Below are 21,774 nucleotides of genomic sequence, written 5' to 3'. Positions count from 1 at the left end.
GTGCATATTTATACCCCGCATTTATCCTGCATCTTTCTACACTTGTCAGTTTTTTCCTTTACTTTTCTTGCATTTGATACTATATATGTAACCTGTAAATAATAAAAAATGAATTGTCTTCGGAATTGTTTGGTATCATGTTTTTAAGTATTTGATCTTGAATCCTCCTCTATGGCCTTCCTGCTGCCTGAATAATACACCTTTCTTCTTGTTACTCCTCCACTTCTCTTCTTCACAACTCCTTTCATTAGCACCAAGTTCCCCATTGTATCAAATTCAAGCTAATATCATTGACCTACAAAAAAGGCCCATAATCTGTCTCCTCCATATATCTCCAAACTAATCTCCTGATATTTTCCTACATATAAATCTTCAGTCTTTCTCTTCTCCAAACTCATATGTTCTTCACCCAATCACTCCCAAGACATTCCCTAGTATCCCTCATCCTCTGGAATTCTGTGCCCAAACACATCAGATTATCCACTACATTCGGAACTTTCAGGCAAAATTTGAAAACTCATCTCTTCAAGAAAGCTTACAGTCTGCAATGATCCCATTGTCAATCCACCACCATCAGAGCTGTCCCAACAGCCTACTCTACTGTCTCCTTTACCATTAACCTGTAGACTGTGAGCCCACAAGAGCAGGGCCTTCATCCTTCTTTAGCAGTCTGTTATTATTAGTTTGTTCACTGTAAACTATGTTCATATTTGGTATGTAACCCCGATTTACATGTACAGCAAGGTGGAATCAATGATGCTCCAAAAATACATACAACAATAATAATAATAATAATAATAATCTCCTAGCTCCAGCTGTGGTGACCTCAACATAAACTTGTATTACATGGTTGGCTTTTTATATGCATGGATACTGTATGCAGGGAATACCATATTTCCCCTGGAGTAGTCACATGAGGAAAACAAATGTTTGTTTTTCAGCTTTTCGAAAACACTGATGGATTCAGTAGGAACATGAAACATACTTCAATATTTAGAATATAGGTGAACATGGAGTCCAATCAAAATCAAAAGGCTGCACTGTAAGCCAGAAATTAGAAGGCAGGTAAATGGTGTCCAGTAGCTTGTCACTCAATCTAATGTGAAGATCTGTTTTAAAAAAACAATAAAAAATTGTGGTCTTCTTCAATGATGACATCATATTGCTAGACAATCTTTACCTTTTCTTTGTCTACTTTCTTTGAAAGGGCCTATCGTACTCTGAAATGTCAGGTTTATACACACCATTATATAAAACAACTCAATTTTTACAACTGCTACGACCTTTATTAAACTTTTGATTTGGGGAGCTAAGCAGACACTTCTATCACTGCCATTACAGAACATTGTTATTTGCCAGTGACATTTCAGACATTTCTACAACATAAATCATAGCATACCTTATGACATTAAACATTATCTCAACACTCATCTTGATAAAAGACGATCATAAAACATCACCAAGGTTAAAGCCTGACTCTTCCTAAAACTGAAAAGTTCAAGTTTGAGAGACGTCAGTATGAGCAGATGAAATTGTTGGTTACCATCAGACTGAAAATATAATTCCTTTTAGTGTCCTGATCAGCAAATAAATCAGTTCTGTGGTTATAATGTCCAGTGCAGCAGCTCTCATTGCACTTCCAGATCTATTAAAGAGCTCACACTGTACCGCTATCCACAAAACTAGTACAGTAATCAGTCTATTAAAATTCCTTTAAAATGGTTGCAGCTTGCAAGTATGGTGCACACACAAGTTTCGGAGTATCTGTATTATAATCATGTTACAATTCTTTTTAATAGAAATGTAATAAAGGACTACTTTTTTCAATACATGTGTTGGGAATTTTTTATCATTCTTATTTGTTATTATTATAAGTTTTGTTAATGGGTTTTCTTGCAGGCCAGCTGGCTTACCAAAAAGATACAGTATAAAAAACACTAAACCACTGAACTAGGAAGGTTGTAAGCTCTCTTGACTGTATTTCATATTGGCTGTCACTCAAAAACTTGAGACCAACTGCTAAAATGAGTTTTCCCATTTTGACAAATTCATGGGTGACCAAACTAGGACTGCCACCAATTCTGAGAATTGGGTTCTTCAGAGCTCCATCTGCATGAAACTGATGTTGAGCATGTGCTTCAGTACATTCATTGTCTTTGAGTCTGCCAGAGTCCCATTCTTGGAATCAGTGGTGACCTAATAGTTAGACCCTACTGATCAATCAGTTACCCCCTATCTGATGGATAAAGGATAACTTTTAGTGATGAGTAGTGTTGAGCGATACCTTCTGATATTTGAAAGTATCGGTATCGGATTGTATCGGCCGATATCCAAGAAATATCGGATATCGCCGATACCGATACCCGATACCAATACAAGTCAATGGGACACAAATATCGGAATGTATCCTGGAATGGTTCCCAGGGTCTGAAGGAGAGGAGACTCTCCTTCAGGCCCTGGGATCCATATTCATGTAAAAAATAAAGAATAAAACTAAAAAATATGGATATACTCACCCCTCCGGCGGACCCTGGACCTTAGCGGTGTAACCGGTGACCACTCACGAGACCAATCACAAGCCGCAACATCATCACAGGTCCTTCACTCGCCCATTCTTAGGAACGGAGACTGCCGGTTGCAGCGGTTACAACCAGGGCGCGTCCGAGGGTGAGTATATTCATATTTTTTATTTTTGTTCTTTATTTTACACATAAATATTCATCCCGATCCCGATTCCTGATATCGCAAAAATATCGGAACTCGGGATCGGAATTCCGATACCGCAAATATCGGCCGATACCCGATACTTGCGGTATCGGAATGCTCAACACTAGTGATGAGCAAATATACTCATTACTCGAGATTTCCCGAGCATGCTTGGGGGTCCTCCGAGTATTTTTTAGTGCTCGGAGATTGAGTTTTCCTCACCTCAGCTGAATGATTTACATCTGCTAGCCAGCTTGATTACATGTGGGGATTCCCTAGCAACCAGGCAACCCCCACATGTAACTATGCTGGCTAACAGATGTAAATCATTCAGCTGCGGCAAGAAAAACTAAATCTCCGAGCACTAAAAAATACTCGGAGGACCCCCGAGCGTGCTCGGGAAATCTCGAGTAACGAGTATATTTGCTCATCACTAATAACTTTCTCTCTTTCACTCTCCTTACATATCTGTTAAACATTTCCACAATTATAAAGAATATTTTTTGCTTTGAACAATTCTTTTGTTATTCTAGAATTCATGGATAAATTGATGTCTGGGTGTTACTATTTATCTTGTCAATAAAGTGTGTCTCTATATATTCTAATCTTCATTCAAAAAGTGATGTCAGGTTCATGGCACACTATTGACAAGGAAATACTAGCAGCCAGTTGTCACACTGTGCAGTTTTAAAAAACGTGAATTGATATTTCTTGTGGAGTATCTGTGTCATAGGAGCTTTGTGGCTAAATCCGGTTTGCTGATTTATTGAAGAAGTCAATCCAAGGGTGTTCTTTATAAATTTGCATTTATTAGTCAATGCATTGCAAAGTGACAAGCACTTCTTCTTCAGGAAACAACCACCCTTGGATTGACATCTTCAATAAATCAGCAGCGAGGGAGTTATCCACAAAACTCCTTGACACAGATATTCATTGGTTACAGTATCTTTTAACCTGTGGATCCGCCACAGCTGAACATTGCAACCTAAAAACGCATACTACTATGGATCAGGTTAGCATTATCTGATGTAAATATCTTAAGGCTTTTTGGATAAGACCCTATTTTGACCTATTTTCTCCCCAATGTTTTATTTCTTGGGGGGTGCAAGTATTTACCATAACAGAAATTTCAAGAAAGCAAACTGATTTTATGCATAATTATATCATGGACCCTAAAAAGGAATCTGTCAGTAGGCTCAACACTCCACTATGTAGGTCATAGGAAGCAAAATAAAATTGCCAGGGAAGAATCTGTGATGTTTCAATGGCCGCAACCCAGTTAACAAGAGGAAGCAGGGTAAGGCTGCCATCACACTAGCAGTATGTGGTCAGTATTTTACATCAGTACTTTTAAGCCAAAACCAGGAGTGGAAAAATTAGAGAAAAAGCATAATAGAAACATATGCACCACTTCTGCATTTATCTATCACCCACTCCTGGTTTTGGTTTACAAATACTGATGTAAAATACTGACCAAATAATGCTAGTGTGATGGCAGCCTTAAGACAAGAATTTGCTTGGGGCACAGTTCAAAGTAAAAAATATCTACCTGTGAAGAAGATGCACAAATTATAATAAAGGTTACATTTTACTATAGATGAATGAATCTAATCCAAGTTTGCCATTGTTGTTTTTTTTAATTGTTTATCAGCAAATAGAGTTGATCAAATCTTTGAAAAATAAAATTTGCCAGATTTTAAAAATTTTTAAATAAATTGATTCACAGTGAATTGATTCTTCAGAAACCCTTGCCAAGAAGGTGTAATATTGGAGTATTAAAACACGTGTGCAAAAAAATGATAAAACTTTCTTAACATATGCACACTTTCTGAGACAGAAAGTTGCTAACTGCATTCAGACTACACATAGACTTTACATTTCAGGACAATCCGGCTCCTACTCTGCAGTAACTTTCTATAACGTCACTGCAAAGTAGCACAGCTACACGCTAACAAGTGCAGTGGCTTGCAAAAGTATTCACCTCCTTGTCTTTTTACCTATTTTGTTACATTACAACCTGTATTTTAATATTTTTGCCATCGATTTCTGTGTGATGCATCAGCATTAAATAGTCTAAGATGGTAAAGGGAAATGAGAAAAATCTATGCATAAATTGAATTTATTATTATTTAATTTCAATTTCAAATAACTTAAAATTGTCATGTGCATATGAATTATCCCCTATTGGTATGAAGACCCTAAAAATATCTGGTGAAAGTAATTCCCTTCATAAGTCACATGCTTAGTGAAAGGAAGACCACCTGTGTGCAATCTAAGTGTCACATGGTCTGTCAGTATACAAACACCACTTTGGATTAGCCACAGAGGCTGCAACACCATTAAGCAAGAGGCAACACTAACCAAACCACACCATGAAGACCGAGATGATCTTCAAACAAGTCAGGGATAAAATGATTGAGAAGTACAAGTTACCATCAAATCCATTATCATCAAAAGGAAAGAACATTGTATTACATCAAACCTGTCAAGAGTGCACAGTCCACAAAAACTCTCAACCTATAAAAGGAGGGCATTAATCAGAGAGGCAGCACTGAGACCAAAGGTAACCCTGAAAGAGCTGGAGAGTTCCCAAGCAGATAATGGTGTACCTGCACCTGTCCATAGAACCACAACAGGCCATACACTCCATAAAGCGAGCATGCAAAACGCGCCCCAGGGTCATGGAAGGTTGCCTTCCGGTCCTGACACAATATGGGTCAGCATTTACTTCATGTTAATTGCACATAGGTGTGTCTCAATGTTTAGTGGAATACATTGATAATATTAGGATCATGCCTTACATCTGAATGTAATTGCTCATCTATCTTTGCTTTCCCAAGTCATACTTTAGACCTGCATCCTTTCCTTAGTGTACCTGCTCTGGTTCCTCTGTTTCTTTATTTTTTTATTTGTACTTTGGTGTTTGTGATTCTGATGGTTTGTCATATTATTTAATAAAAAACATTCTTTTTTTATTTGTGTTTTCGCTACTCCTTTTTCTTGTGATTACAGTGCCTTGCGAAAGTATTCGGCTCCCTGGAACTTTTCATCCTTTTCCCACATATCATCCTTCAAGCATTAAGATACCAAATGTAAATTTTTGGTGAAGAATCAACAAGTGGAACACAATTGTGAAGTTGAACGAAATGTATTGTTTTTTTAAAATTTTTTTGGAAATTCAAGAACTGATGAGTGGGGCGTGCAATATTATTTGGCCCCTTTACTTTCAGTGCAGGAAACTCACTCCAGAAGTTCATTGGGGATCTCTGAATGATCCAATGTTTTCCTAAATGCCTAATGATGATAAATATAATCCAACTGTGTGTAATCAAGTCTCCATATAAATGCACCTGCCCTGTGATAGTCTCAGGGTTCTGTTTGAAGCACAGAGAGCATCATGAAGACCAAGGAACACAACAGGCAGGTCCATGATACTGTTGTGGAGAAGTTTAAAGCCATATTTGGATACAAAATGATTTCCAAAACTTTAAACATCCCAAGGAGCACTGTGCAAGCGATCATATTGAAATCTAAAGAGTATCATACCACAGCAAATCTACCAAGACCCGGTCATCCTTCTGAACTTTCATCTCAAACAAGGAGAATACTGATCAGAGATGCAGCCAAGAGGCCCATGATCACGCTGAATGAACTGCAGAGATCTACAGCTGAGGGGGACAGTCTGTCCATAGGACAACAATCAGTTGTACACTGCACAAATCTGGCCTTTATAGAAGAGTGGCAAGAAGAAAGCCATTTCTCAAAGATATCCATAAAAAGCTTTGTTTAAAGTTTGCAACAAGCCACCTGGGAGACACACCAAACATGTGGAAGAAGGTGCTCTGGTCAGATGAAACCAAAATCGAACTTTTTGGCAACAATGCCAAATGATTTGTTTGGCGTAAAGGCAACACAGCTCATCACCCTGAGCACATCATCCCCACTGTCAAACATGGTGGTGGCTAGGGTTGAGCGAAACGGGTAGTTCATTTTCAAAAGTCGCTGTGCGGGGTCGTGCGGGGTCGGCCATGCGGTACGCGACTTTTGCGCCATAGTCGCGTTTCAATGACGCGAAAAGCGCCATTTCTCAGCCAATGAAGGTAAACGCAGAGTGTGGGCAGCGTGATGACATAGGTCCTGGTCCCCACCATCTTAGAGAAGGGCATTGCAGTGATTGGCTTGCTGTCTGCGGCGTCACAGGGGCTATAAAGGGGCGTTCCCACCGACCGCCATGTTACTGCTGCTGATCTGAGCTTAGGGAGAGGTTGCTGCCGCTTCGTCAGAAGCAGGGATAGCGTTAGGCAGGGTCCATTAACCACCAAACCGCTTGTGCTGTAGCGATTTCCACTGCCCAACACCACCTTCGGTGTGCAGGGACAGTGGAAGCTACATTTTTTTTTTCCCTCAGCGCTGTAGCTCATTGGGCTGCCTTAGAAGGCTCCCTGATAGCTGCATTGCTGTGTGTACGCCGCTGTGCAAACCAACTGCTTTTTTCAAAGCACAAATCCTCTTGTTCCTTCCTTTCTGCACAGCTATCTTTTTTGTTTGTACACACTTTTTATTTAATTTGTGCATCAGTCCACTCCTTATTGCTGCCTGCCATACCTGGCTGAGATTACTGCAGGGAGATAGTAATTGAAGGACACTCCCTGTTTTTTTTTTTTTTTTGTGGGAGATTAAGATTGACATTTCTGCTAGAGTGCCATCCCTGTGTGTGCCATCTCTCACTCAGTGGGCCATAGAAAGCCTATTTATTTTTTTGCTTGATATGGGTTATAAAATCTACCTGAAAAAATCACTACATCAATCAGTGGGAGAAAAATATTGGCCTCAGGGCTTGTGTGCCACTCTTGACTCCTGTGTGTGCCATCTCTCAGTCAGTGGGCCATAGAAAGCCTATTTATTTTTTTGCTTGATTTTGGTTCTAAAATCTACCTGAAAAAATCACTACATCAATCAGTGGGAGAAAAATATTGGCCTCAGGGCTTGTGTGCCACTCCTGACTCCTGTGTGCATCATCACTCACTCAGTGGGCCATAGAAAGCCCATTTTTTTTTTTTTGCTTTATTTGGGTTCTAAATTCAACCTGAAAAAATCAATAAATCAATCAGTGGGAGATTAATATTGGCCTTTGGGCTTGTGTGCCAGTCCTAAGCGTGCCATCTCTCTCTCTCAGATAGTGGGCCATAGAAAGCCTATTTATTATTTTTTTTATTGGGTTTATAAATTTTCCCTGGAACAAAAAAAAAAAAGTGGGAGATTAATATTGGCCTCTGGGCTTGTGTGCCAGTCCTGAGCGTGCCATCTCTCTCACAAATAGTGGACCATAGAAAGCCTATTTATTTTTTTGCTTGATTTGGGTTCTAAAATCTACCTGAAAAAATCACTACATCAATCAGTGGGAGAAAAATATTGGCCTCAGGGCTTGTGTGCCACTCCTGACTCCTGTGTGCATCATCACTCACTCAGTGGGCCATAGAAAGCCCATTTTTTTTTTTTTTTGCTTTATTTGGGTTCTAAATTCTACCTGAAAAAATCAATAAATCAATCAGTGGGAGATTAATATTGGCCTTTGGGCTTGTGTGCCAGTCCTAAGCGTGCCATCTCTCTCTCTCAGATAGTGGGCCATAGAAAGCCTATTTATTATTTTTTTTATTGGGTTTATAAATTTTCCCTGGAACAAAAAAAAAAAGTGGGAGATTAATATTGGCCTCTGGGCTTGTGTGCCAGTCCTGAGCGTGCCATCTCTCTCACAAATAGTGGGCCATAGAAAGCCTATTTATTTATTTTTTTTTGTTTTTATAAATTCTCCCTGAAAAAAAAAAGGGAGATTACTATTGGTCTTTGGGCTTGTGTGCCAGTCCTAAGCGTGCCATCTCTCTCTCTCTCTCAGATAGTGGGCCATAGAAAGCCTATTTATTATTTTTTTTATTGGGTTTATAAATTTTCCCTGGAAAAAAAAAAAAAAAGTGGGAGATAAATATTGGCCCCTGGGCTTGTGTGCCACTCCTGACTCCTGTGTGCGTCATCTCTCACTCAGTGGGCCATAGAAAGCCTTTTTTTGTTTTATTTGTTTTCTAAATTCTCCCTGAAAAAATCATTTTATTTTATTTGGTTTCTAAATTCTTCCTGAAAAAATCATTTTATTCTATTATTTTTTTTTCCTAAAGTCTCCCTGAAAAAAACAAAAAAAACAAATCAGTGGGAGATTAATATTGCCCTTTCTGCTTGTGTGCCAGTCTTGACTCCTGGGTGTGCCATCTCTCTCTCTCTCTCTCCAATTGTGGGCCATAGAAAACCTATTATTTTTTTAGCTTGATTTGGGTTCCAAAATCTACCTGAAAAAATCACTACATCAATCAGTGGGAGATAAATATTGGCCTCTGGGCTTGTGTGCCACTCATGACTCCTGTGTGCGTCATCTCTCACTCAGTGGGCCATAGAAAGCCTTTTTTTGTTTTATTTGTTTTCTAAATTCTCCCTGAAAAAATCATTTTATTTTATTTGGTTTCTAAATTCTTCCTGAAAAAATCATTTTATTCTATTATTTTTTTTCCTAAAGTCTCCCTGAAAAAAAAAAAAAAACAAATCAGTGGGAGATTAATATTGCTCTTTCTGCTTGTGTGCCAGTCTTGACTCCTGGGTGTGCCATCTCTCTCTCTCTCTCCAATTGTGGGCCATAGAAAGCCTATTATTTTTTTAGCTTGATTTGGGTTCCAAAATCTACCTGAAAAAATCACTACATCAATCAGTGGGAGATAAATATTGGCCTCTGGGCTTGTGTGCCACTCCTGACTCCTGTGTGCGTCATCTCTCACTCAGTGGGCCATAGAAAGCCTTTTTTTGTTTTATTTGTTTTCTAAATTCTCCCTGAAAAAATCATTTTATTTTATTTGGTTTCTAAATACTTCCTGAAAAAATCATTTTATTCTATTATTTTTTTTTCCTAAAGTCTCCCTGAAAAAAAAAAAAAAAAAAATCAGTGGGAGATTAATATTGCCCTTTCTGCTTGTGTGCCAGTCTTGACTCCTGGGTGTGCCATCTCTCTCTCTCTCTCCAATTGTGGGCCATAGAAAGCCTATTATTTTTTTAGCTTGATTTGGGTTTCAAAATCTACCTGAAAAAATCACTACATCAATCAGTGGGAGATAAATATTGGCCTCTGGGCTTGTGTGCCACTCCTGACTCCTGTGTGCGTCATCTCTCACTCAGTGGGCCATAGAAAGCCTTTTTTTGTTTTATTTGTTTTCTAAATTCTCCCTGAAAAAATCATTTTATTTTATTTGGTTTCTAAATACTTCCTGAAAAAATCATTTTATTCTATTATTTTTTTTTCCTAAAGTCTCCCTGAAAAAAAAAAAAAAACAAATCAGTGGGAGATTAATATTGCTCTTTCTGCTTGTGTGCCAGTCTTGACTCCTGGGTGTGCCATCTCTCTCTCTCTCTCCAATTGTGGGCCATAGAAAGCCTATTATTTTTTTAGCTTGATTTGGGTTCCAAAATCTACCTGAAAAAATCACTACATCAATCAGTGGGAGATAAATATTGGCCTCTGGGCTTGTGTGCCACTCCTGACTCCTGTGTGCGTCATCTCTCACTCAGTGGGCCATAGAAAGCCTTTTTTTGTTTTATTTGTTTTCTAAATTCTCCCTGAAAAAATCATTTTATTTTATTTGGTTTCTAAATACTTCCTGAAAAAATCATTTTATTCTATTATTTTTTTTTCCTAAAGTCTCCCTGAAAAAAAAAAAAAAAAAAAATCAGTGGGAGATTAATATTGCCCTTTCTGCTTGTGTGCCAGTCTTGACTCCTGGGTGTGCCATCTCTCTCTCTCTCTCCAATTGTGGGCCATAGAAAGCCTATTATTTTTTTAGCTTGATTTGGGTTTCAAAATCTACCTGAAAAAATCACTACATCAATCAGTGGGAGATAAATATTGGCCTCTGGGCTTGTGTGCCACTCCTGACTCCTGTGTGCGTCATCTCTCACTCAGTGGGCCATAGAAAGCCTTTTTTTGTTTTATTTGTTTTCTAAATTCTCCCTGAAAAAATCATTTTATTTTATTTGGTTTCTAAATTCTTCCTGAAAAAATCATTTTATTCTATTATTTTTTTTTCCTAAAGTCTCCCTGAAAAAAAAAACAAAAAACAAATCAGTGGGAGATTAATATTGCCCTTTCTGCTTGTGTGCCAGTCTTGACTCCTGGGTGTGCCATCTCTCTCTCTCTCTCCAATTGTGGGCCATAGAAAGCCTATTATTTTTTTAGCTTGATTTGGGTTCCAAAATATACCTGAAAAAATCAGTACATCAATCAGTGGGAGATAAATATTGGCCTCTGGGCTTGTGTGCCACTCCTGACTCCTGTGTGCGTCATCTCTCACTCAGTGGGCCATAGAAAGCCTTTTTTTGTTTTATTTGTTTTCTAAATTCTCCCTGAAAAAATCATTTTATTTTATTTGGTTTCTAAATTCTTCCTGAAAAAATCATTTTATTCTATTATTTTTTTTTCCTAAAGTCTCCCTGAAAAAAAAACAAAAAACAAATCAGTGGGAGATTAATATTGCCCTTTCTGCTTGTGTGCCAGTCTTGACTCCTGGGTGTGCCATCTCTCTCTCTCTCTCCAATTGTGGGCCATAGAAAGCCTATTATTTTTTTAGCTTGATTTGGGTTCCAAAATCTACCTGAAAAAATCACTACATCAATCAGTGGGAGATAAATATTGGCCTCTGGGCTTGTGTGCCACTCCTGACTCCTGTGTGCGTCATCTCTCACTCAGTGGGCCATAGAAAGCCTTTTTTTGTTTTATTTGTTTTCTAAATTCTCCCTGAAAAAATCATTTTATTTTATTTGGTTTCTAAATTCTTCCTGAAAAAATCATTTTATTCTATTTTTTTTTTCCTAAAGTCTCCCTGAAAAAAAAAAAAAAAACAAATCAGTGGGAGATTAATATTGCCCTTTCTGCTTGTGTGCCAGTCTTGACTCCTGGGTGTGCCATCTCTCTCTCTCTCTCCAATTGTGGTCCATAGAAAGCCTATTATTTTTTTAGCTTGATTTGGTTTCCAAAATCTACCTGAAAAAATCACTACATCAATCAGTGGGAGATAAATATTGGCCTCTGGGCTTGTGTGCCACTCCTGACTCCTGTGTGCGTCATCTCTCACTCAGTGGGCCATAGAAAGCCTTTTTTTGTTTTATTTGTTTTCTAAATTCTCCCTGAAAAAATCATTTTATTTTATTTGGTTTCTAAATACTTCCTGAAAAAATCATTTTATTCTATTATTTTTTTTTCCTAAAGTCTCCCTGAAAAAAACAAAAAAAACAAATCAGTGGGAGATTAATATTGCCCTTTCTGCTTGTGTGCCAGTCTTGACTCCTGGGTGTGCCATCTCTCTCTCTCTCTCCAATTGTGGGCCATAGAAAGCCTATTATTTTTTTAGCTTGATTTGGGTTCCAAAATCTACCTGAAAAAATCACTACATCAATCAGTGGGAGATAAATATTGGCCTCTGGGCTTGTGTGCCACTCCTGACTCCTGTGTGCGTCATCTCTCACTCAGTGGGCCATAGAAAGCCTTTTTTTGTTTTATTTGTTTTCTAAATTCTCCCTGAAAAAATCATTTTATTTTATTTGGTTTCTAAATTCTTCCTGAAAAAATCATTTTATTCTATTATTTTTTTTTCCTAAAGTCTCCCTGAAAAAAAACAAAAAAAAAACAAATCAGTGGGAGATTAATATTGCCCTTTCTGCTTGTGTGCCAGTCTTGACTCCTGGGTGTGCCATCTCTCTCTCTCTCTCCAATTGTGGGCCATAGAAAGCCTATTATTTTTTTAGCTTGATTTGGGTTCCAAAATCTACCTGAAAAAATCACTACATCAATCAGTGGGAGATAAATATTGGCCTCTGGGCTTGTGTGCCACTCCTGACTCCTGTGTGCGTCATCTCTCACTCAGTGGGCCATAGAAAGTCTTTTTTTGTTTTATTTGTTTTCTAAATTCTCCCTGAAAAAATCATTTTATTTTATTTGGTTTCTAAATTCTTCCTGAAAAAATCATTTTATTCTATTATTTTTTTTTCCTAAAGTCTCCCTGAAAAAAACAAAAAAAACAAATCAGTGGGAGATTAATATTGCCCTTTCTGCTTGTGTGCCAGTCTTGACTCCTGGGTGTGCCATCTCTCTCTCTCTCTCCAATTGTGGGCCATAGAAAGCCTATTATTTTTTTAGCTTGATTTGGGTTCCAAAATCTACCTGAAAAAATCACTACATCAATCAGTGGGAGATAAATATTGGCCTCTGGGCTTGTGTGCCACTCCTGACTCCTGTGTGCGTCATCTCTCACTCAGTGGGCCATAGAAAGCCTTTTTTTGTTTTATTTGTTTTCTAAATTCTCCCTGAAAAAATCATTTTATTTTATTTGGTTTCTAAATTCTTCCTGAAAAAATCATTTTATTCTATTTTTTTTTTCCTAAAGTCTCCCTGAAAAAAAAAAAAAAATCAAATCAGTGGGAGATTAATATTTACATTTGTGCTTCAGTGACAGTCCTGCGTGTGTGGCATCTCTCTCATTTGTTGCCACCAACAACAGAGTGTGTAACATTGTGCCTGATTTTCGTTGTGGTCTCACTCACCTGTAAAGGGGTAGCTAAATCATACTGAAGTTATAGCTCACCGTGTAATTTGTGTGACAGCAACAAATACTGTTAGTTTGTTTACGTTTTTAAAACAATGAGGAAGTCTGGTGGAAGAGGTCGTGGCCGGGGGCGTTCATTGTCAGCTGGTAATGAGGGTAGTGGTAGTGGTGGAGCATCAGCTGGTCGTGGGAAAAAAAATATTGCACCTAAGTCTGGAGCTGTGGAGCCAGGTTCGTCGTCTGGCTACACAAGGCCTCGAACGCTCCCTTTTCTGGGAGTAGGAAAACCGCTTTTAAAGCCGGAGCAGCAAGAGCAAGTTTTGGCTTATCTTGCTGACTCAGCCTCTAGCTCTTTTGCCTCCTCTCGTGAAACTGGTAAATGTCAAAGCAGCGCGTCGTTAGTGGATGTTCACGGTCAGGGACAAGTCGCTTCCTTGTCCTCTTCAGCAAAAACAACAACAGAGAAGAATGCAGCAGGCGACACAACGGGTTACTCCATGGAGCTCTTTACACATACCGTCCCTGGCTTAGAAAGTGAAGCAGTTAACAGTCCATGCCCATTACAAGTTGAATCTGACATGGAGTGCACTGATGCACAGCCACAGCCAGACTACTATGCTGGTCCTTTGACTCAGACCACAACATTGCCCTCGCAGGGTAATGATCAAGAATCAGACCCTGATGAGACTATGTTGCCCCATCACGAACGCTATACCACCGACCGACACGGTGACACAGACGAAGTTGCACACGAGCTACAAGAAGAGGTAATAGATGACCCAGTTCTTGACCCCGATTGGCAGCCATTGGGGGAACAGGGTGCAGGCGGCAGCAGTTCTGAAGCGGAGGAGGAGGGGCCGCAGCAGGCATCAACATCGCAACAGGTTCCATCTGCCGGGCCCGTATCTTGCCCAAAATGCGTGGCAAAGCCAAAACCTGTTGGAGGACAGCGTGGCCATCCGGTTAAAGCTCAGTCTGCAATGCCTGAAAAGGTATCCGATGCTAGAAAGAGTGCAGTCTGGCATTTTTTTAAACAACATCCAATTGATCAGCGCAAAGTCATCTGTCAAAAATGTTCAAATACCTTAAGCAGAGGACAGAATCTGAAAAGTCTCAATACAAGTTGCATGCATAGACATTTAACCACCATGCATTTGCAAGCCTGGACTAACTACCAAACGTCCCTTAAGGTTGTAGCACCCTCGGCCAATGAAGCTAGTCAGCAACGCAACATCCCTTCCGGCAGTGTAGGGCCACCATTTTCCGCACCACCTGCAGTATCTGTGCAGGTTTCTTTGCCAGGCCAAAGCAGTCAGGGTCAGGGAATCACCAGTTTCGTAGTAGGAAACACTGCATCTAGGACACCGGCGGCAACAATACCATCTCCCACCGTCTCTCAGTCTGCCATGTCCACCGGCACCCCCGCTAGTTCCACGATCTCCAGCTCTCCAGTCCAGCTCACCCTACATGAGACTATGGTTAGAAAAAGGAAGTACTTAGCCTCGCATCCGCGTACACAGGGTTTGAACGTCCACATAGCTAGACTAATCTCGTTAGAGATGATGCCCTACCGGTTAGTTGAAAGCGAAGCTTTCAAAACCCTGATGGACTACGCTGTACCACGCTACGAGCTACCCAGTCGACACTTTTTTCCAGAAAAGCCATCCCAGCCCTCCACCAGCATGTTAAAGAGCGCATCGTCCATGCACTCAGGCAATCTGTGAGCACAAAGGTGCACCTGACAACAGATGCATGGACCAGTAGGCATGGCCAGGGACGTTACGTGTCCATCACGGCACACTGGGTAAATGTGGTGGATGCAGGGTCCACAGGGGACAGCAAGTTTGGGACAGTTCTGCCTAGCCCACGGTCTAGGAAACAGTTGGCTGTAGCCGTTCGCACCCCCTCCTCCTCCTCTTCGTCCTCCTGCAGAAGCGAGAGCTCATCCACAGACCGCAGTCGCACAACCACTCCATCCGCAGCTGCCACTGTTGCACACCAGGTCTCCCATTATGGGGCAGCTACTGGCAAACGTCAGCAGGCTGTATTGGCTATGAAGTGTTTGGGCGACAACAGACACACCGCGGAAGTTCTGTCCGAGTTCTTGCAGAAAGAAACGCAGTCGTGGCTGGGCACTGTAGATCTTGAGGCAGGCAAGGTAGTGAGTGATAACGGAAGGAATTTCATGGCTGCCATCTCCCTTTCCCAACTGAAACACATTCCTTGCCTGGCTCACACCTTAAACCTGGTGGTGCAGTGCTTCCTGAAAAGTTATCCGGGGTTATCCGACCTGCTCCTCAAAGTGCGTGGACTTTGCTCACATATCCGCCGTTCGCCCGTACACTCCAGCCGTATGCAGACCTATCAGCGTTCTTTGAACCTTCCCCAGCATCGCCTAATCATAGACGTTGCAACAAGGTGGAACTCAACACTGCACATGCTTCAGAGACTGTGCGAACAGAGGCGGGCTGTTATGTTTTTGTGGGAGGATACACATACACGGGCAGGCAGTAGGATGGCAGACATGGAGTTGTCAGGTGTGCAGTGGTCGAAGATTCAAGACATGTGTCAAGTCCTTCAGTGTTTTGAGGAATGCACACGGCTGGTTAGTGCAGACAACGCCATAATAAGCATGAGCATCCCCCTAATGCGTCTGCTGATGCAAAGTTTGACGCACATAAAGGATCAGGCGTCTGCAGCTGAGGAAGAGGAAAGCCTTGATGACAGTCAGCCATTGTCTGGCCAGGGCAGTGTACAGGACGAGTTAGCGGGCGAAGAGGAGGAGGAGGACGAGGAGGATGATGGGGATGATTATATTTGTAATGAGGAAGCTTTTCCGGGGCCACTGGAAATTGGTGGCGCGGCAAGGCCGGGTTCTGGTTTTTGGAGGGACACAAGTGACGTGGATTTGCCTGAAACTGCCCCTCAACCAAGCACAACCGGAGATTTGAGAACTGGAACTTTGGCCCACATGGCGGATTATGCCTTACGTATCCTCAAAAGGGACACACGCATAACTAAAATGATGAACGATGACGATTATTGGTTGGCCTGCCTCCTTGATCCTCGCTATAAAGGCAAATTGCAAAATATAATGCCACATGAGAACTTGGAACTAATATTAGCAACCAAACAATCAACTCTTGTTGACCGTTTGCTTCTGGCATTCCCTGCACACAGCGCCCGTGATCGTTCTCACACGAGCTGCAGGGGCCAGCAGACCAGAGGAGTTAGAGGGGCAGAAATCAGAAGTGGCGTTGGCCAGAGGGGTTTTCTGACCAGGTTGTGGAGTGATTTTGCTATGACCGCAGACAGGACAGGTACTGCAGCATCAATTCAAAGTGACAGGAGACAACATTTGTCCAGTATGGTTACAAACTATTTTTCATCCCTTATCGATGTTCTCCCTCAACCGTCATTCCCATTTGATTACTGGGCATCAAAATTAGACACCTGGCCAGAATTGGCAGAATATGCATTGCAGGAGCTTGCTTGCCCGGCAGCTAGTGTCCTATCAGAAAGAGTATTCAGTGCTGCAGGTTCAATACTAACAGAAAAAAGGACTCGTCTGGCTACCCAAAATGTAGATGATCTAACCTTCATTAAAATGAACCACACCTGGATTTCGAAATCTTTTGCCCCACCTTGCCCGGCTGACACCTAGCTTTCCTATGTAAAGGTCTTGCCTGTGGACTATTCTGAACGACTTTTCCAATCTCGTAATTTGCAGCACCTGATTGTCCAGCATCCGACATGTTAACACCTCCCTAAATGGCCAAAGTCCCCACACGGGGCCGTGGTATCGACACTTGGCGACAGCACCCGTGAGAGTACTGTTTGTCTGAAGAGGTGGGTGTGCCCGCTTTTGGTCGACGGCACTGCCACTAGGTCCCTCATAGTACAATAAAGTGTCTGGCGGTGGTGGTGCGCACCCAACGTCAGACACACCGTTGTAATATGAGGGGCCCTGGGCCTGTACCGCCGGCCACAAGACAGTCCCCCCCCCAGGTCAAACAGTGCTCTATGACTTGCAAAATTTTCTCTCACAGCTCCACCAATGTTTAGTCTATGCGCTGACATCCTTCAATGCCTGGCACTGTCAATACCATTGTATTGACATTTTTCTTATGTTAGGCCTTCGAAGCCTGTCTGCGGTCCCTCCTTCCACTAGGCCTCCACTGACCTGTCTACTGCTGCCCGTGTTCCCCTGGAACCAATTTTAAATTGCCTACAGCCAGCCCAATTTATTATGTTAGGGCTTCGAAGCCTGTCTGCGGTCCCTCCTTCCACTAGGCCTCCACTGACCTGTCTACTGCTGCCCGTGTTCCCCTGGAACCAATTTTAAATTGCCTACAGCCAGCTCAATTTATTATGTTAGGGCTTCGAAGCCTGTCTGCGGTCCCTCCTTCCACTAGGCCTCCACTGACCTGTCTACTGCTGCCCGTGTTCCCCTGGAACCAATTTTAAATTGCCTACAGCCAGCCCAATTTATTATGTTAGGGCTTCGAAGCCTGTCTGCGGTCCCTCCTTCCACTAGGCCTCCACTGACCTGTCTACTGCTGCCCGTGTTCCCCTGGAACCAATTTTAAATTGCCTACAGCCAGCCCAATTTATTATGTTAGGGCTTCGAAACCTGTCTGCGGTCCCTCCTTCCACTAGGCCTCCACTGACCTGTCTACTGCTGCCCGTGTTCCCCTGGAACCAATTTTTTTTTCAGGCGCTCGTTAAGTAGTTGTTAATGTTAGACTGCATTTGGCCTACTAGTTGGGTTGGGGCCTACAATTTATTATGTTAGGGCTTCGAAGCCTGTCTGCGGTCCCTCCTTCCACTAGGCCTCCACTGACCTGTCTACTGCTGCCCGTGTTCCCCTGGAACCAATTTTAAATTGCCTACAGCCAGCCCAATTTATTATGTTAGGGCTTCGAAGCCTGTCTGCGGTCCCTCCTTCCACTAGGCCTCCACTGACCTGTCTACTGCTGCCCGTGTTCCCCTGGAACCAATTTTAAATTGCCTACAGCCAGCCCAATTTATTATGTTAGGGCTTCGAAGCCTGTCTGCGGTCCCTCCTTCCACTAGGCCTCCACTGACCTGTCTACTGCTGCCCGTGTTCCCCTGGAACCAATTTTAAATTGCCTACAGCCAGCCCAATTTATTATGTTAGGGCTTCGAAGCCTGTCTGCGGTCCCTCCTTCCACTAGGCCTCCACTGACCTGTCTACTGCTGCCCGTGTTCCCCTGGAACCAATTTTAAATTGCCTACAGCCAGCCCAATTTATTATGTTAGGGCTTCGAAGCCTGTCTGCGGTCCCTCCTTCACTAGGCCTCCACTGACCTGTCTACTGCTGCCCGAGTTCCCCTGGAACCAATTTTAAATTGCCTACAGCCAGCCCAATTTATTATGTTAGGGCTTCGAAGCCTGTCTGCGGTCCCTCCTTCCACTAGGCCTCCACTGACCTGTCTACTGCTGCCCGTGTTCCCCTGGAGCCAATTTTAAATTGCCTACAGCCAGCCCAATTTATTATGTTAGGGCTTCGAAGCCTGTCTGCGGTCCCTCCTTCCACTAGGCCTCCACTGACCTGTCTACTGCTGCCCGTGTTCCCCTGGAACCAATTTTAAATTGCCTACAGCCAGCCCAATTTATTATGTTAGGGCTTCGAAGCCTGTCTGCGGTCCCTCCTTCCACTAGGCCTCCACTGACCTGTCTACTGCTGCCCGTGTTCCCCTGGAACCAATTTTAAATTGCCTACAGCCAGCCCAATTTATTATGTTAGGGCTTCGAAGCCTGTCTGCGGTCCCTCCTTCCACTAGGCCTCCACTGACCTGTCTACTGCTGCCCGTGTACCCCTTGAACCAACATCAGAAAATATAAAAATAAGTATTTTGCTTATAAAAAAGAAAATACTGGAGAGATATCAAATGCAGACATTTTAACATTAAAAACAAACACATACAACAAAAATCTGGTACAGTACTAAAAATGGCCACCAGCTACAATAACTTTCTCCTGCAAGTAGTTAACTGAAAGTTTTTTTCAATTTAAAACACAGATATGGCATCCACCGAATGTTGTCCTGTCGCGTCTTCTTTATATTATTGCCAAGAAGATGCAAAACAATGAAAATAATAAAATCATTATTTACCAAAAAAATAGAGTAAGTCAAAACCACATTGCAAATAAACATTCATTACAAATAAAGAAGCAGGGCGCGTCCGAGGGTGAGTATATACCTAATAAGAATATAATCACCCTCGGACGCGCCCTGCTTCTTTCCGACAGCCATCCTTCCTAAGAATCAGCCCTTCCGTGGTGTAGAGAGAGGGTTTGTTACACTCCAAGGTGTTCCCCAGGTTGCCTTTCCTGAGCTTCGATCTTCATGCTCTCGTTTAGTAGTTGTCGGAAAGTAGGCTGCATTAGGCCTACAAATTGGGTATGGGGTGGAGAGAGATGGTGTGTTACACTCCAAGGTGTTCCCCAGGTTTCCTCGCCAATGCTTCGATCTTCATGCTCTCGTTTAGTAGTTGTTGGAAACTACGCTGCATTAGGCCTACAAATTGGGTATGGGGTGTAGAGAGATGGTGTGTTCCACTCCAAGGTGTTCTCCAGGTTGCCTTTCCTGAGCTTCGATCTTCCGGCTCTCGTTTAGTAGTTCTTGGAAACTACACTGCATTAGGCCTACAAATTGGGTATGGGGTGTAGAGAGATGGTGTGTTCCACTCCAAGGTGTTCTCCAGGTTGCCTTTCCTGAGCTTCGATCTTCCGGCTCTCGTTTAGTAGTTCTTGGAAACTACACTGCATTAGGCCTACAAATTGGGTATGGGGTGTAGAGAGATGGTGTGTTCCACTCCAAGGTGTTCTCCAGGTTGCCTTTCCTGAGCTTCGATCTTCCGGCTCTCGTTTAGTAGTTCCTGGAAACTACACTGCATTAGGCCTACAAATTGGGTATGGGGTGTAGAGAGATGGTGTGTTCCACTCCAAGGTGTTCTCCAGGTTGCCTTTCCTGAGCTTCGATCTTCCGGCTCTCGTTTAGTAGTTCTTGGAAACTACACTGCATTAGGCCTACAAATTGGGTATGGGGTGTAGAGAGATGGTGTGTTCCACTCCAAGGTGTTCCCCAGGTTTCCTCGCCAATGCTTCGATCTTCATGCTCTCGTTTAGTAGTTGTTGGAAACTACGCTGCATTAGGCCTACAAATTGGGTATGGGGTGTAGAGAGATGGTGTGTTCCACTCCAAGGTGTTCTCCAGGTTGCCTTTCCTGAGCTTCGATCTTCCGGCTCTCATTTAGTAGTTCCTGGAAACTACACTGCATTAGGCCTACAAATTGGGTATGGGGTGTAGAGAGATGGTGTGTTCCACTCCAAGGTGTTCTCCAGGTTGCCTTTCCTGAGCTTCGATCTTCCGGCTCTCGTTTAGTAGTTGTTGGAAACTACGCTGCATTAGGCCTACAAATTGGGTATGGGGTGTAGAGAGATGGTGTGTTCCACTCCAAGGTGTTCCCCAGGTTTCCTCGCCAATGCTTCGATCTTCATGCTCTCGTTTAGTAGTTGTTGGAAACTACGCTGCATTAGGCCTACAAATTGGGTATGGGGTGTAGAGAGATGGTGTGTTCCACTCCAAGGTGTTCTCCAGGTTGCCTTTCCTGAGCTTCGATCTTCCGGCTCTCATTTAGTAGTTCTTGGAAACTACACTGCATTAGGCCTACAAATTGGGTATGGGGTGTAGAGAGATGGTGTGTTCCACTCCAAGGTGTTCTCCAGGTTGCCTTTCCTGAGCTTCGATCTTCTGGCTCTCGTTTAGTAGTTGTTGGAAACTACGCTGCATTAGGCCTACAAATTGGGTATGGGGTGTAGAGAGATGGTGTGTTCCACTCCAAGGTGTTCTCCAGGTTGCCTTTCCTGAGCTTCGATCTTCCGGCTCTCGTTTAGTAGTTCTTGGAAACTACACTGCATTAGGCCTACAAATTGGGTATGGGGTGTAGAGAGATGGTGTGTTCCACTCCAAGGTGTTCTCCAGGTTGCCTTTCCTGAACTTCTATCTTCAGGCTCTCATTAAATTGTGGTTAAACGGAACAACTGCATTTGGCGTACTAGTTGGTTTGGGGCCTACTATCGGTGTCTGCCACTCCTTGCTGTTCTCCTGGTTTCCTGTCCTGAAATTCCGTTTTCAGGCGCTCGTTAAGTAGTTGTTAATGTTAGACTGCATTTGGCCTACTAGTTGGGTTGGGGCCTACTATCGGTGTCTGCCACTCCTTGCTGTTCTCCTCCACTGAACAAAGCTGTGCCGCCTGTTTACTACGGTTGCCAATTTTGAACTGCATTTCGACTACTTACTGATTTGGGCCTACTCTCTGTGTCAGCCTCTCATTCCAGTTGTCCTCCACTGCAATGCCCCCTGGTTATTCCTGTGTTACCAATTTTGAACTGCATTTAGCCAACTTTATTC

Source organism: Ranitomeya imitator, chromosome 1 (genome assembly GCF_032444005.1).
Source record: "Ranitomeya imitator isolate aRanImi1 chromosome 1, aRanImi1.pri, whole genome shotgun sequence".
Classification (NCBI taxonomy): Eukaryota; Metazoa; Chordata; class Amphibia; order Anura; family Dendrobatidae; genus Ranitomeya; species Ranitomeya imitator.
The sequence above is the reverse complement of the archived record's forward strand: the minus strand, read 5'-3'. Positions refer to the sequence as shown.